The sequence below is a fragment of the Papaver somniferum genome, chromosome 8 (genome assembly GCF_003573695.1).
Source record: "Papaver somniferum cultivar HN1 chromosome 8, ASM357369v1, whole genome shotgun sequence".
NCBI classification, from domain to species: Eukaryota; Viridiplantae; Streptophyta; class Magnoliopsida; order Ranunculales; family Papaveraceae; genus Papaver; species Papaver somniferum.
In genome coordinates this window covers 163,216,514-163,230,179 of record NC_039365.1, presented here as the reverse complement: position 1 = coordinate 163,230,179, position 13,666 = coordinate 163,216,514, and the positions used below count along the sequence as shown (strand labels likewise).

Genomic DNA, 13,666 nt, shown 5'->3' with positions numbered 1-13,666 from the left:
ATGTGCGACCATTACCGCATGACTTATGGATAGTACTTCTTTAAATATAACCTGTTCCATGGATGTTCAAGCTTGCGGCCAGTACTCTTCCCTTCAGGGTCCATCAACTCATATGCTCCGTTCCCAACTATTCTCTTTATTATGTATGGTCCATCCCATCTTTTTTCCAGCTTTCCATCCTTTCCTTTCTGATAGGGCGTTTTTTTCGCAACAGTAGATCTCCTGGCTGAAAGTCTCTTACTTTAACGCGCTTGTTATATTCTCGAGCTATACTTTGTTGGTAATTTTCCATATGTTGTAAAGCAATTTATCTACTTTCTTCTAAATCATCAAGCTTTGTTAAGATCAAATCCTCACTTAAATTCTTTTTCCCATGCTTCTTTTTTAGTTGTTGGAATGATGACCTCAGTTGGTAACACCGCCTCAACTCCATATGTCAAGCAAAAGGTGACATTCTTGTAGCTTCTCTTCTGGTTGTTCTGTATGCCCACACTGTATTATGCACTTGTTCACACCACCCTCTGTTGTGTCCTTCCAGCTTTTTTTTAGTGTATCTGCGATTGTCTTATTAGTTGCCTCTGCTTGTCCATTACTCTGTGGATACAAAGAAGTGGATTTTCCGCTTTGTATTTTGAATGCATTAAGTGGCATCTCTATGTTTTCTCCTCCAAACTATTTTCCATTATCGGAAACTAGTTGTGCGGGTATTCCGAATCTACAAATGATATTCTCAAATATGAATGTGAATATGTCTTTATCTCTAATATGCTGCACCACTTTCACCTCTGCCCACTTTGTAAAATAATTTGTTGCTACTATTAAATATCTCCTCTGCCCTGTTCCTGGTACAATTGTACCTACAATGTCTAAGCCCCATTTTTCAAACGGCCACACACTTGTTGATGAGCTCATTGCCGCTCCTGGTGCATGTATTTTCTTTCCATGACGTTGACATTCTTCGCATCGCCTTGATACTTCTTTCGCGTCTTCATGCATGTAGGGCCAGTAATATCCTTGTATCTTTGTTCTGCATGCCAAAGATCTGCCTCCACTATGGTTCCCAGCATCCCCATAATGTAATGCTTTCAAAATTTCCATCCCCTTTTTACGCGTTAAGCATCTAAGCGATGGTCCATTGAATGATCTTCGATATAATACACCATTTCTTAGTTCGTAGTTTGTTGCTCAACTCTTTAACTTATGTGCCTCCAATCTATTTCTTGGAACTTCTCTCTTTTCCAAATATAAATGCAACTGGGTTATCCAGTCTGCGGCTTCATTCGCTTGCTCTTCTTCTGCATTTTCTACGATCATTACATCTGCATCTTCGTCTTCTTCATTCTTGATAGAGGGTGAAAAGAGTGTCTGCATATTTATACACCTTGCAGTTGGATCTACCATCATGGATGAAATAAAAGAAAATGCATCTGCTAATCTATTATCCTTCCTTGATATGTGTCTCCAGTTTTTTTTTGGAATTTTTGTTGATAACTCTTCAACAAGTTTCCTGTAATTCTGTAAGGATAGTTCATTGGTGCTATATGTCCCTTCTATTTGGAGGATAACTAATTGTGAGTCACTAGTTATCCGCGCATCTTCTAACTTCATTTCAATTGCCAACCGCAGCGCGTGCACCATCTCTTCATATTCGGTTTCATTATTGGTGGACGCGAACTCCAACCTGAATGAGTATGCCATTCTCGCTCCCGCTGGTGAGATAAAAATTATTCCAATTCCATTGCCTTCTCAATTCGATGATCTATCTACTAATATCTCCCATCTACTATGATCTGTCAACAAGTCTTTAGGATTCCCATGCGCTTCATCTACATCCATCATTTCCTCCACACTTTCGTCTTCTTCAAGCGGGAATTCTGCCAAGAAATCCGCTATAATTTGCGACTTTGGCGAAGATAATACTTCATATTTGATCTCAAAGTGCCCTACTTGTGCATTCCATCTTTAGATTCTCCCTAATCTCTTTGAATTTTTCATGACTGACTCAATTGGTACTTTTGTTAATACTCTAACCTTATGAGCTTGAAAATAGATACGAAGCTTTTGTGTTGCATAAACCAGTGTGAGGATCAGCTTTTAAATCTTCGAATAGTTTTTCTTTGCGGCATTATATGTTTTACTTATGTAGTATATAGGCTTTTCCACTCCCTGGTCCAAACGTAGCAGTACATCACTTAATGCATATGGTGTTGATGCCAAATATATCAGTAATTCTTCTCCTGGTTCCGCTTTCTGCAGAATAGATAAATTCATTAAGTAGTTCTTTATATTTTGCAGCGCTTCGTCACATGCATCTGTCCATTTGAACTTGGTCCCCTTCTTTAGGATGTTGAAGAAATGTTTGCACTTATCTGATGAACGCGAGAGAAACCTCCCCAATGAAGCTAGGAGTCCATTCAATTTTTGTATATCTTTCACCGTCGCAGGTGTTGGCATGTCACGAACCTCTTGTACCTTTTCTGGGTCAACTTCTATTCCTTCTTTTGATACAATATATCCTAAGAATTTTCCAGATGCGACTCCAAAAATGCATTTCTCTGGATTTATCTTGATGTTGTGCAGACGCATCTGTTCAAAGATTTCTCTCAAACCGTCAACATGATCTTCAGCTTTTTTAATTTTCACCAACATGTCATCAACGTATACTTCTAATATTGTATGTATCCATTTTGCGAATACCTTTTCTACCATTCTTTGGTATGTCGCACCTGCATTTCTTAAACCAAAAGGCATTTTCGTGTAACTATATAATTCTCTAGGTGCGAAAAAAACGGTATATATGTTCTTGGTCTTCTTCCGCCAGAGGAATTTGATTGTAACCTTTATATCCATCCATCAACGATAACCTGTCATTTCCTGACGCCGCTTCAACTATCTGTGGCATATCTGGTAATGAAAAACTGTCCTTTGGACATGACTTGTTTAAGTCTCTAAAGTCGATGCAAATACTGATTCCATTATTCTTCTTCGGCACCACCACCATATTTGCAATCCACTCTGGGTACTTTGCTGGTCGTATAATGCCTGCCTCAAGCATCTTCTGAAGCTCTGCTTCTATCCTAGGATGATATGTTGTTGCTATCTTTCTAATCCTCTGTTTAAATGGCCGTGCATCCTTGTTGATATCCAACTTATGACACGCAATAGAAGGATCTATTCATGGCATTTCTTTCATGCTCCATGCGAAGATGTCATTATATTCACGTAAGATGTTAATCGTTCACTCTTCTTCTTCTTTACCCATCTTTGTTCCAATTTTTAATATCTTTGGTTCTTCTTTTGTTCCAACATTTATTTCTTTTGTCGGCTCTGCTGCGGTGAAATTCTCTCTTGGTTCTCCTATTGGTGTTGGCTCTTTTATTTTGTGCATCGGTTCGCCCTATTTGTCTGGAATTTCGCTTGGTATTCCCTTTCCTTCTTGCGCTCTTATCATGTAAACTCTGAATTCTTCTTCCTTCCTTAATTCTTTTGCTCTTCTCCAGCGATCTTTTCGCTTCCCTGCGCGTCCTTCATAGTTTCTTACATCTATCTGATTGAAAATCTTCGCACTCTTAGTATCTCCTTTGATTTCACCAATTCCGCTTAGTATTGGGAACCTTATACATTGGTGAAGAGTCGATGCTACGGCCTTTACCGCATGTATCCATGGTCGTCCCAAGAGCATATTGTATGGTGATTCCACATCAACCACACACAACGTCACCTGTGTATCAATTTCTCCCAACAGTATTCGCACGGTTATCTCTCCTTTTGGCTTTGTTGATGTTTTATTAAAACCATGAATGTGATAAGCTGAGCAAGTCATATCCGCATCCTTGTATCCCATTCCTTTGAACGCATGGTAGAATAAGATATCTACCGAACTACTTGTGTCTACCAAGGTTCTATCTATCGCCCATTCATCTGAAAACTTCGCTTCCGCATTTCTTTCTTTTCGTGCTGCAGTTACTGTAACTACCAAAGGATCTGTGTGCCTTAAGTTTTCTTCTGGTATTTCCTCTGCTGTAAATGTTATCTTCCGCTTTTCCCAATCCTTCAAGGGAGATAGATTTTCTACCGTCATAATTTTCTTTCCTTCATGGAAATCATTGACCATTGTTTTCGTTATTAGGTTACTCCGTAATTTTCTGCTATTTACTCTTGCTTTGATGATTTTGATCGTTTCTGCTTGTTCATCTCTTATTTTAGCACCTTTTTGGTTTTTGTAATTGTTCTTTTGTTGGATCTGTTCTCTGATTTGCTGTTTGATGTTGTTCGATTCGTCCATTTTTGCAGATTTAACAATTTTATGCTTCTTTCATTTTAAAACAGGATCTTCCTTTTTTTATCAAACCTCTTCTTAACAAAGAATCACCTATATCCTCATATTTGCTTTTCAATTAGATTCATCAACAAGGTTAATCACTCCGAGCTGATTTCTAGCGCCAAAATGTAGTTGCAGGAAATCCTACAACCACACCCTTAAGGAATTCAATAGAACAATTCAAGTAATCATCATAAATTTCATACGAACATCTATTAGATCTTTAATTTGAATACAAAATAATCAGAAAACTCTAACTTGGAGAACAAACAATCTTTCTCTCTCCTCACTGGTAACTTCTCGCCCACTAAACTAACTTGAAATAGTTGGATTCCGAAACTCGTGAACATGTGATGTTTTATACATTAAATTCATTGTAATATCATATTTGAACATTTTCTCACAGATTTGTGTTTTATTGATCCTCACAAATTTCAGCTCAATGTTTTGCCTTAAGACACTAGCTTATGTTTTCTTTCAGAATCCCTGTTTGCATAACTGGATTTAATAAATGGTAGCTTTTAATTCTCTTGCGTCTTTAACTTGAATTAATTGTACTTACTTCGTTACAGTGTTTGCATTTTCGTTCACTGGTAACTTCGCGCCCACCAGAACTAGCTTGAAATGGTTGGATACTTGGATTCCGAAACTCGTGAACATGTGATGTTTTATACATTAAAATTCATTGCAATATCATATTTTTTCTCTCAATAATGCTCTTTAATTTGATTAGCCTTATTGGTTTGGATTATTGCTTATTCACTGTTCTATCAAATACTTCTTTTCGGAAATTAAGATGCTAGTTTGAGTTAGATGGAAATTCCAGGTTAGTGACATTGCAAGTTTTTGCCATGTTTTAATTCAGAATTATATCAAGTGATCTTCTCCCTTGGAGATGCGTTTATCGATAGTCTTTCAGCTTCATGTAGCTAATATTTTAGAATTCGTTTGCAGCATAAAGCCTCGTGTTGGTTTTTTTTTTAAAGGAATTGTCTATCTATCTCGAATGTGCTTGAGGATGTTGCATTTAACTGTTTAAACATGATAAAAGGAAATAAGACTCTACTTTAAGGACTGTCAGGCCTTAAATGGCACCCTACCACCTCGGTGGCTATTTGGAAGAACGTTTTGACAACAATGGCTGGTAACTAGAACTACCCTGACGTTGGCACTGCCCATACATAATGCCGAGAGTATTTGAGCACCCCCAACCTAACTTGGTTTATTTACGGCTCTTAATCTTTGTTCTGGATTCCAATTGCCAAGGCTTTACTTTATTTATATTGCCTTAGCTGTTGCTTTTTGTCTACATGTTTATGTTTTGCGCCGACACTACTATTTTGCTGTTGCCTCCTGGGCGTTCACTCACCTTTTTTTTTCTTTTTTTTTTTCTTCCCATAGAGTATGAAAGGAACTTGGACTAGTAAGCTAGATTGTGCTTATGGCAAGCTTTGGAAGCTTGAAGTGTTAGTATTTTTGTCATCTATGATGTGTATATCACGGGATTAATTTGGAACGCGCGATTGGGAGATATAGCTACATGATAAAATTGGGATCCAAATATCAAATCTGGGTCATCCCTTATGTAATTATTTTTTTAATTCCTAATCTAGTCCTCACTAATCAGGCTTAGTGGTTAATAATAATTAGTAAAATTTTAAGTATTTGGGGGATAAATTAGTGTGTATTTTTATTTGAATTTGTGTGAGGGAGGTGAGAGTAGAAGGAGGGAAAAATATTTTTGGGTGGAAATTTTTTTGTGAAAATGGAAGATGATTGTGAGGAGAGAATTGTAGCTGCTGAATCTTTAGCTCAACTACAATAACAATCATATTCAATCTTCGGTTAATGATAACAACTCACAATTGGAATTATATGATGAACCAACACCCTTGGATCATGATTTTCGTGAGCATCAAGTGTTTTTTGAAGAACCAACCCAAGAAAGTAAACATGTTCAACATACAAAGCAACCCCAACACACAGGTAATGCTGCTAAGGGTCGAATTTTTTTTTTTTTTTGAAACCGCAATTTTTTCTTTGAAAAAGCTTGGTGCCGGCATACCCGTAGTATGAATACCATGCCGGCACCACCAGAACCGGCACAGTATTCATAATATTTCCATGCCGGCAATAGATTTCTCCAATTTTGAACAATTTCCGGCGTGGTCTTCCCCCAAAAAAACCATGCCGGCACGAAGTTAACGTTTTACCTCCCACCGAATATTCCATGGAATATCCAAACCGGCATGGTTCCCTCATAACTTTCCATGCCGGTACCACCAATAAAACATCCAGGAGTTAGAGAGTTTTGAACTTAAATACCGGCGTCTTATACAAATTATCGAGCACGCCGTAACCTATTACCGGCGTGGTAAAAAAATTACGGACCAAGCCGGCACGAGATACCATCTTGGAATCTTTCATATCTAGAATGCCGGTACCACTAGAAAAACATCCAAAAGTTAGTCACTTTGGTACCGGCGTTGTTTTAGAAGTATCTGGAATGCCGGCTCCGGTTTCCGGCGTCGGACCTTGTGTAAAGAGAATGCCGGTATTACCAATTTCGGCTCCATCCTTCCTTCTTTTCTTAGTGACAGCATCTTTAGATTTTCCTTTGTTAGTCTCCTTTGCTTTAGCTTCCTTTGCTTTAGATCTATTTCAAAAGAAGCACGAAATAAATATAAGACAACTAACTTTAATTTCTAATACCGGCATAGATAAACCACATTACGGCATAGAATCATAAATACCGGCATACTAAAAAAAAGTATCGAACATGCCGGGATACAATACCGGCAAACTATATCAAAACGATTACATGCCGGGAGCAGCTGCCGACATTGATAAATAAGTTTCTAGGATGTCGGTTTACTATAGGAAATTCCTGGATAAAAAAACTCAAGTACCGGCAGCTACGTAAAATAAAAATAAATGCCGGAACGGAGTACCGGCATTGAAATAAAATTTTCCAAGATGCCGGTAGTAGTTCTAAAGTTTCTGGATACAAAAACCCTAGTACCGGTATGGAATCTAACATACAATGTACGCGGAACAACTAACAAAATCATAGGGTTTTATGTTGATTAGAAGCTTGCTACCGGCGTACTCGTAAAAGTTCAAGTAAATGCCGACACTAGTTTCAGAAATGGTGTTCATCCTAAATTCAATGCTGAAACTAAGTTCCGGTGCGGTCTTCAACCTAAATTGAACGCCGAAACGGGATATCGGTGTGTTTTTCATCCTAGATTGACTGCCGGTACTAGTTTCCGGTGTGGTCTTCATACTAAAATGAGTGCCGGAATTTCTGAAACTCAACTGTTTCACATAGAGTTTCGCGATTTCGACCTAAACCCAGTGCTACAAATCGATTGAAACACTAATTAAACAGTTTTAAATGACTTACCTTCTCACAAAAGCCATATTTCTAAGTAGTTGATCGTCCGATAACTCTTGTTCTTCGTTTTCTTGCTCTTGAGCAATCAAAGCAAGCCTTTTCTTTAATTTCTGTTGAGCAATCGATTTTGATTTCGATTGGGCATCTGATTTGTTTCGTGGAGGCATTCTTATGGGTTGGTTTTAAGCGACGAAGAAATTTTTGGTTCAACGATTAATTGTAGAGTATATGAAGAACGATGAAGAAGAGGAGAGGAAGATGGAATAATTTTTTTTTTCAAAACCTAACCCTAAGTATCGAGTATGCCGACACAAATCAAATGGGGATAACTGATTTTGGTTTTTTGGTTTTGATTTTAAGTTTTTAATTTAGTGGGAGGATATAATAGTCTTTTCATAATGTTTTTTAATTAATCTAAGGGTGTTTTAGTATTTTCGTCCCAAAAAACACCCCTTAACAGACACCTTTAGTTGGGGGAAGTAATTCATATCCCCAATTAGTTTCCATATCCCCAATTACGCGTTCTTAATTTGGGGTAGTTATATATCCGCGATTTTCTTTTTGATTTATCTTATTTAATTTGATGTTCTAAACTAAATTTTCAAACTGGTGCGTACTTAAGTTTTCTTATGTGTACTTGCTATGTGTATTCTCGAACTCCAACGGAATTCTGGTCGTATTGGTGTTGTAACAAGGTGTCTAAAATTTATGTTTTGAAAAAAAAAAAAAAAGTTAAGTTAGTGATCGTTTAATTCTACAGTGTCCACTCCAGAATTCAAGAAAATTTGACAAGTGATTTTCATGTTTTGTTTCTCATCATTGTTGGTCTTGACCACCCATTATTACTTGAGTTTTGAAAGGATTTTCTTACAGGGACGTACCGGGGTGTGGCCTTGCTGGTTTATGTTATGGTTTTCTTTTCTTTTTTTGTTCTTGATAGTACTTCACGGAAAATAAAAATGGTTTTATCCAAAACCGACAATAAATGAAGTGAAACCGAATGTTTAGGTTTCGAATTTTAATTTGGCAAAGTTTTGATGAAGAGGGATAAGGGTATATATTGGTACCTGCACAAACTAGCTAATTAGTGAGATATTCCTTGACCAATAAAGTACAACACCCTTTAAACACGATTTTTCCTCCAAATTAGCCGTTGGTTTTTACCTGGATATTTATTTTAAATTTGGATTTAAAAATTTGCACCTGACGCCAGCTCTTGAATGAAGGCATGGAGGCAATCAAACATTGTTTGATTGATGACCCGGAACAAATGGAGATTTTTTTGTTGGCTTGGCGCTGAAGCCGGACGACATCATATATATTCTCATATTCTCTGTGAGCGCAGTAGAATGTAGGAATATCATCATGAGTCACTCGAATTCAGCAAATAAAAACAAGAACCAACACCCTTATCCATTATGTATATACCCCTCACCTTCCTTAATAAAAAGGAGAACCACCACTACATGATTAAACAACACAAGAAAGCCAACCAAGGGAGTAACAAAAATTGCACCTGTAAATATACCGATCCTTGTAGCGTAGCTAATCAGATAGCCTAGGTGAGGACGACTTTGCAGCTAGCTGCCTAGCCCTTTTTATTCTCGTGGGAATGTTATATATGCCCCTAGTATCAATGAGCTTAGCATAAATATCCTTATCCATTATGTATATTAGCGTATAACATGCACGCGCGATGCGCCTGCCATTTCTGGTCCAAAACAAAACGAACTTTCTACTCCATGATTTTTCCTCCAGGCAAATTTTTTGTTTTTATATGCATTATTTTACATTATATGATATTTTTTTGTTTTTATATGCATTATTTTACATTATATGATATACTGCAATTTTTTTAAACGGATGCCATATACAACATTTTCCAGAACATCCCCTCTTAAGAGTGATGCGAAAAAAAGCAACCAAAGAATCAAGCTCACTTTGTACGCCCAATATGAAAAATTTGTATGACAAATTTCGGATCCCGCCATATTGCTGCATTACTTAGATTACGGCACAACATTTGGTTCGTTGTACCTAATATTTTTGACGATCGGCCTGCTCTATCAATTGGAGGCTTCTGCAGAGGTTAATAATAGCAGCCAGATGGCACTCCAATGCCAAAAAATTGGATGGGCAAAACAATTAGAAAAAAAATAGATAATAATGTCCGTCATTATATATTCATAAATTTTTAAATCATGGATGCACCAAAATAGTATTGGGGCAAAAATATTGATCCTAAAGAGCATAAAAAATTTAAGCAACAAATATGAAGATACTGGCCAAAGAAGATTCCAAATCCCGACAGAGAAAAACGAAGGCTATCCACATAAAAATTCTAATATAAACTTGATCAGTGGGCATTCCATCCACATTTTTCAGCAAAAGAGAAATTGAAACTTGAAGTTTAATAGCGACATTTATTCTCATTAAGGAACTCCATCAACTTCTACTAAAGCCGCACGCGCGATGCGCTTGCCATTCCATTCCACTTCAAACAAAATCGAACTTTTCAATTAAACAATTCCATTTACACCAAAAGGACTCCAGCTAATAGAACTCCTCCGTATTCATAATAGCATCTAAAAGCTTTGTATGTGACTTGGGTTCAATATGCAGGTTGAAAAAAAAAAAACAAAGAGTATCATACATTCAGATAACTGAGTGTTTTAAAACCATACTCATAATGTCAGCTAATAGATTTTATTTGAATAATTCCCTTCAATAGCTGGTGAATCTGAAACTTCCTAGGTTCATAGGTAAACGGCCTGTTTCCAAATGTTTGCATTGGGAACAGAGATAGGCATCTTCTTTGAGCTAAAAAGCTAATTTTTCAAGTTTATTTGTCTCTCTTTTCAAGTGAAAAGTTTTTATCTAAAAAGAACCTATCAGACACCGGCTTCATCTCCCATCTTGCCCTATGACGTCTGATGTTGACTATTGAAATTCTAGCCCCTAACATTGCTTGGACAACAGCTTGTTTGTGTGCCTCGGATGCATGCTCCTAAAATTGGTAGAAAGCCACTCAACATGTTAAAACAGATCCTCTTAGTAATCAAGCCCTGAAGTAGTCAAACATAATAACATGCGGTGAAATCATTCATAGGTTGGATTAAAAAACCTTAATATGAAAGAAATTTACATTTGTATCTCCGTAGCTGTTCGATGCCCCGGTCTTAGATGTTTTCAACTATCTTTGAGGTATGATGGCCACCTCTTAATGATCCAAGGATAGTCCCACCGTTTATGGATGTCATTTACATCCTTTGGTGTCAGTGGAACTGTATTTTGAGTATAGAAACCCATGTATCAAGAGAATTGGCGATACTAAGCAAATCATGCACATACAACCACTACCGATATCCTAGAAAAATATTTTTCTCCTTTCCATTACCGAAATAATACCATATCATTACCCCCATAAAATCTTCCGAATCACCGTGTTAAATTCAGGGAATAATCCACCGCATGTTATGATTCATGGTACAGAAAAGAGAGGTTATCCGATCAATATCTAACCATGTTTAGGTAACAATTATTATGGCTAATGCAAGTACATCTAATTAAAAGATATGTTAAAGCAAAGGAGAGTTCTTAACTAATTGTTGTGTACTCATTAGCTAACCATGTTTCGTATAAGCTACTAATTAACTACTTCCAAGATGTTAATCATGACAGCCGTTGAAAATCCATGTAGCTACTTATAAAATGGTATCGTTTTCAGTTGATTTACGTTTCTGTAACATTCCTAACGTATAAATTTTTGACAATTGAATCAAAAGTTCATATGCGAAACTAGTCCCTGAAACTAAAATTGCACAGGTTAATCACATGCGAAAATCCCAAATTATAGAATTTAGGTCAATATTAAAAAAGGAAACAAAAACGAACCTGTAGTATCTTATATTGCGCAAATGAAGCTTGAATTGAACTGTAAATTTCCAACCTAAAACCACGCGATTTGGTCCCTAATTCAAATTGGGAAATAGGGTTTGAATCTGTAAGTTGAGATAATTAGGAAATGTTTTGATATGATTGAGATACGTTGAATTGAAATTGGAAAAAAACCCTAATAATAAAACCGATCGACGTAGAGTGTTTGGTTTAATTGGTTTTGATCGATTGGTGTTGTTCCATTAAGATTTTCAGACGGAGAAGAGGAGGAAGAAAGAAACGAAGTCGGAAAATAAAAAGAGATTCGAAGTTGTTAGATACCCTTGCTTTTGTGTGAATTTACCGGCGCACAGTGAAGAAACCCGGTTTTCAGTTAAGGGCAAATTGGTAATCTAGGGGTGACCGGACCAATTTCTGGGTCGTACCAAAAAGATGTCTTTTCTTCGTATTAGTAAAATAAGATACCCCTCACCTTCCATAAGTAAATAAAAAAATATTTTTATTCCAATTTTATCTATTAAACCAGATTAAGTTTATTTTGGTTTCCATTTCAGATCTCAAAACTCCACCTCTCTTATCTTTCAGCAACCTTTCCCCTCCCTTCGTCGCTGTCAATATCACCACCAAAAAAATCGATCGAACATAACTCCACCATCATCATCTCCATCGCCGCCACCAACACCAAAACCGTTTCGAAGAGAACAACCAGTTCTCTTATCTTAGAAGATGCAGAAATCAATATCAGTTGAAGATTTAGGAGATGGATCTGGTTTTAGATCTCAATTTCTGATAATTTTCGGTTGAGATTTGTTTTTAAGATAGGTTCCGATGATCGAGTCTCGCTGTGATGCAGGGGATCTGAGATTGTGGCCGGGAATCGAATGAAGAGAAGAAATTGCGAATCTGTAATGAAAATGGAAACCAGGGTTTGAGTTGTTGTTTGAGCTCATGGAAGAGATGGTTGTGGTTGCTGTTAGAAATGGAATTCGAATTTCTGAATATCTAAGGTTGGATTCTGATGCCGAGAATTGATTGAGACAGTGGTGGTTAAGATTGTTCGTTGTGGTGGTTGAAGATGGTGGTGGTGGTGATTTAGGTGATTGGGTGATTCGGTTGAAATCATCAACCACCAACTGGAGCAGCGAAATTTGATAATTGATCTTGTTCCCAGATTTTCGGATTTGGTGACACTAGGCCAGATGTTGAATTTGGTGACGGTTTGAAATTTTCTACCATGACGGTTTTAGAAAAAAGTGTCACAATACATTGCTAGTCAGGTATAGTTGACAGTTCTTAAATCTGACCGTCACGAATTGTTATCACAAATGGTGACGGTTGACATAAGCGTCACGGAAACTGCCTACTGTGACGGTGGTTGCTATAAACTTCTATAATTGACCTATCCTACGGTGACACTTATAAACCGTCATGTATATATGATATATAATGACACTTTTGTGTCTACCTGTCACAGTATCTCATATAGTGACTGTTTTTGTGGTAAATGTCACATTAGCTTGTAGTAAATAGTGACTGTTTAGGACTAACTCTCGCAATAGCTCACAACCACATTTGCCTATCAAAATCGCTGCAAATCGTGCCATCATGTATTACAATAAATACACGACAATGCATGTAGTGCTAATTGAATCACTGTCTAAAATTTGAAACATTATTGACGTAAATATATATATACATACATACTGTACTAGAAAGAACATTTTGACCACATGTATATTCATTGGGATAGTGGATCCGTGAATAATTATTTCACAAGACTATGGGCATGGACTCACGGTACTCTTTTCTAAAAAAAATAATTTATGAGCCAATGGAAAGATTTACAGGAAAGGCAAAAAAGTAGGTGCAAAAATTACGCCTCGTTCGGATCCTCCCTGCAATTGCCATAAAGGATCATGTTATATATACTCACTGGTGAAAACACTAAATCGATTTTCCAAAAAAAAATCCCTAATTCAATATTCTACCTCTCCGCCGCTCTGGCTCTCTTTTTTCCTATCTACTTCTTCCTCCCCTTCTCATGTTTTGAG

The 13,666-nt window shown here is 37.0% G+C and overlaps 1 long non-coding RNA gene across 1 annotated transcript; it reads right to left on the bottom strand.

The window, feature by feature from the left end:
* Nucleotides 1-9,875: 9,875 nt before the first annotated feature.
* On the bottom strand, nucleotides 9,876-12,714 carry LOC113303800. Its single transcript, XR_003337772.1, has 2 exons — nucleotides 10,864-12,714; nucleotides 9,876-10,725 (listed from the first exon to the last, which is right to left on the bottom strand). It is a non-coding gene; the product is annotated as an uncharacterized LOC113303800 (long non-coding RNA).
* Nucleotides 12,715-13,666: the final 952 nt, after the last annotated feature.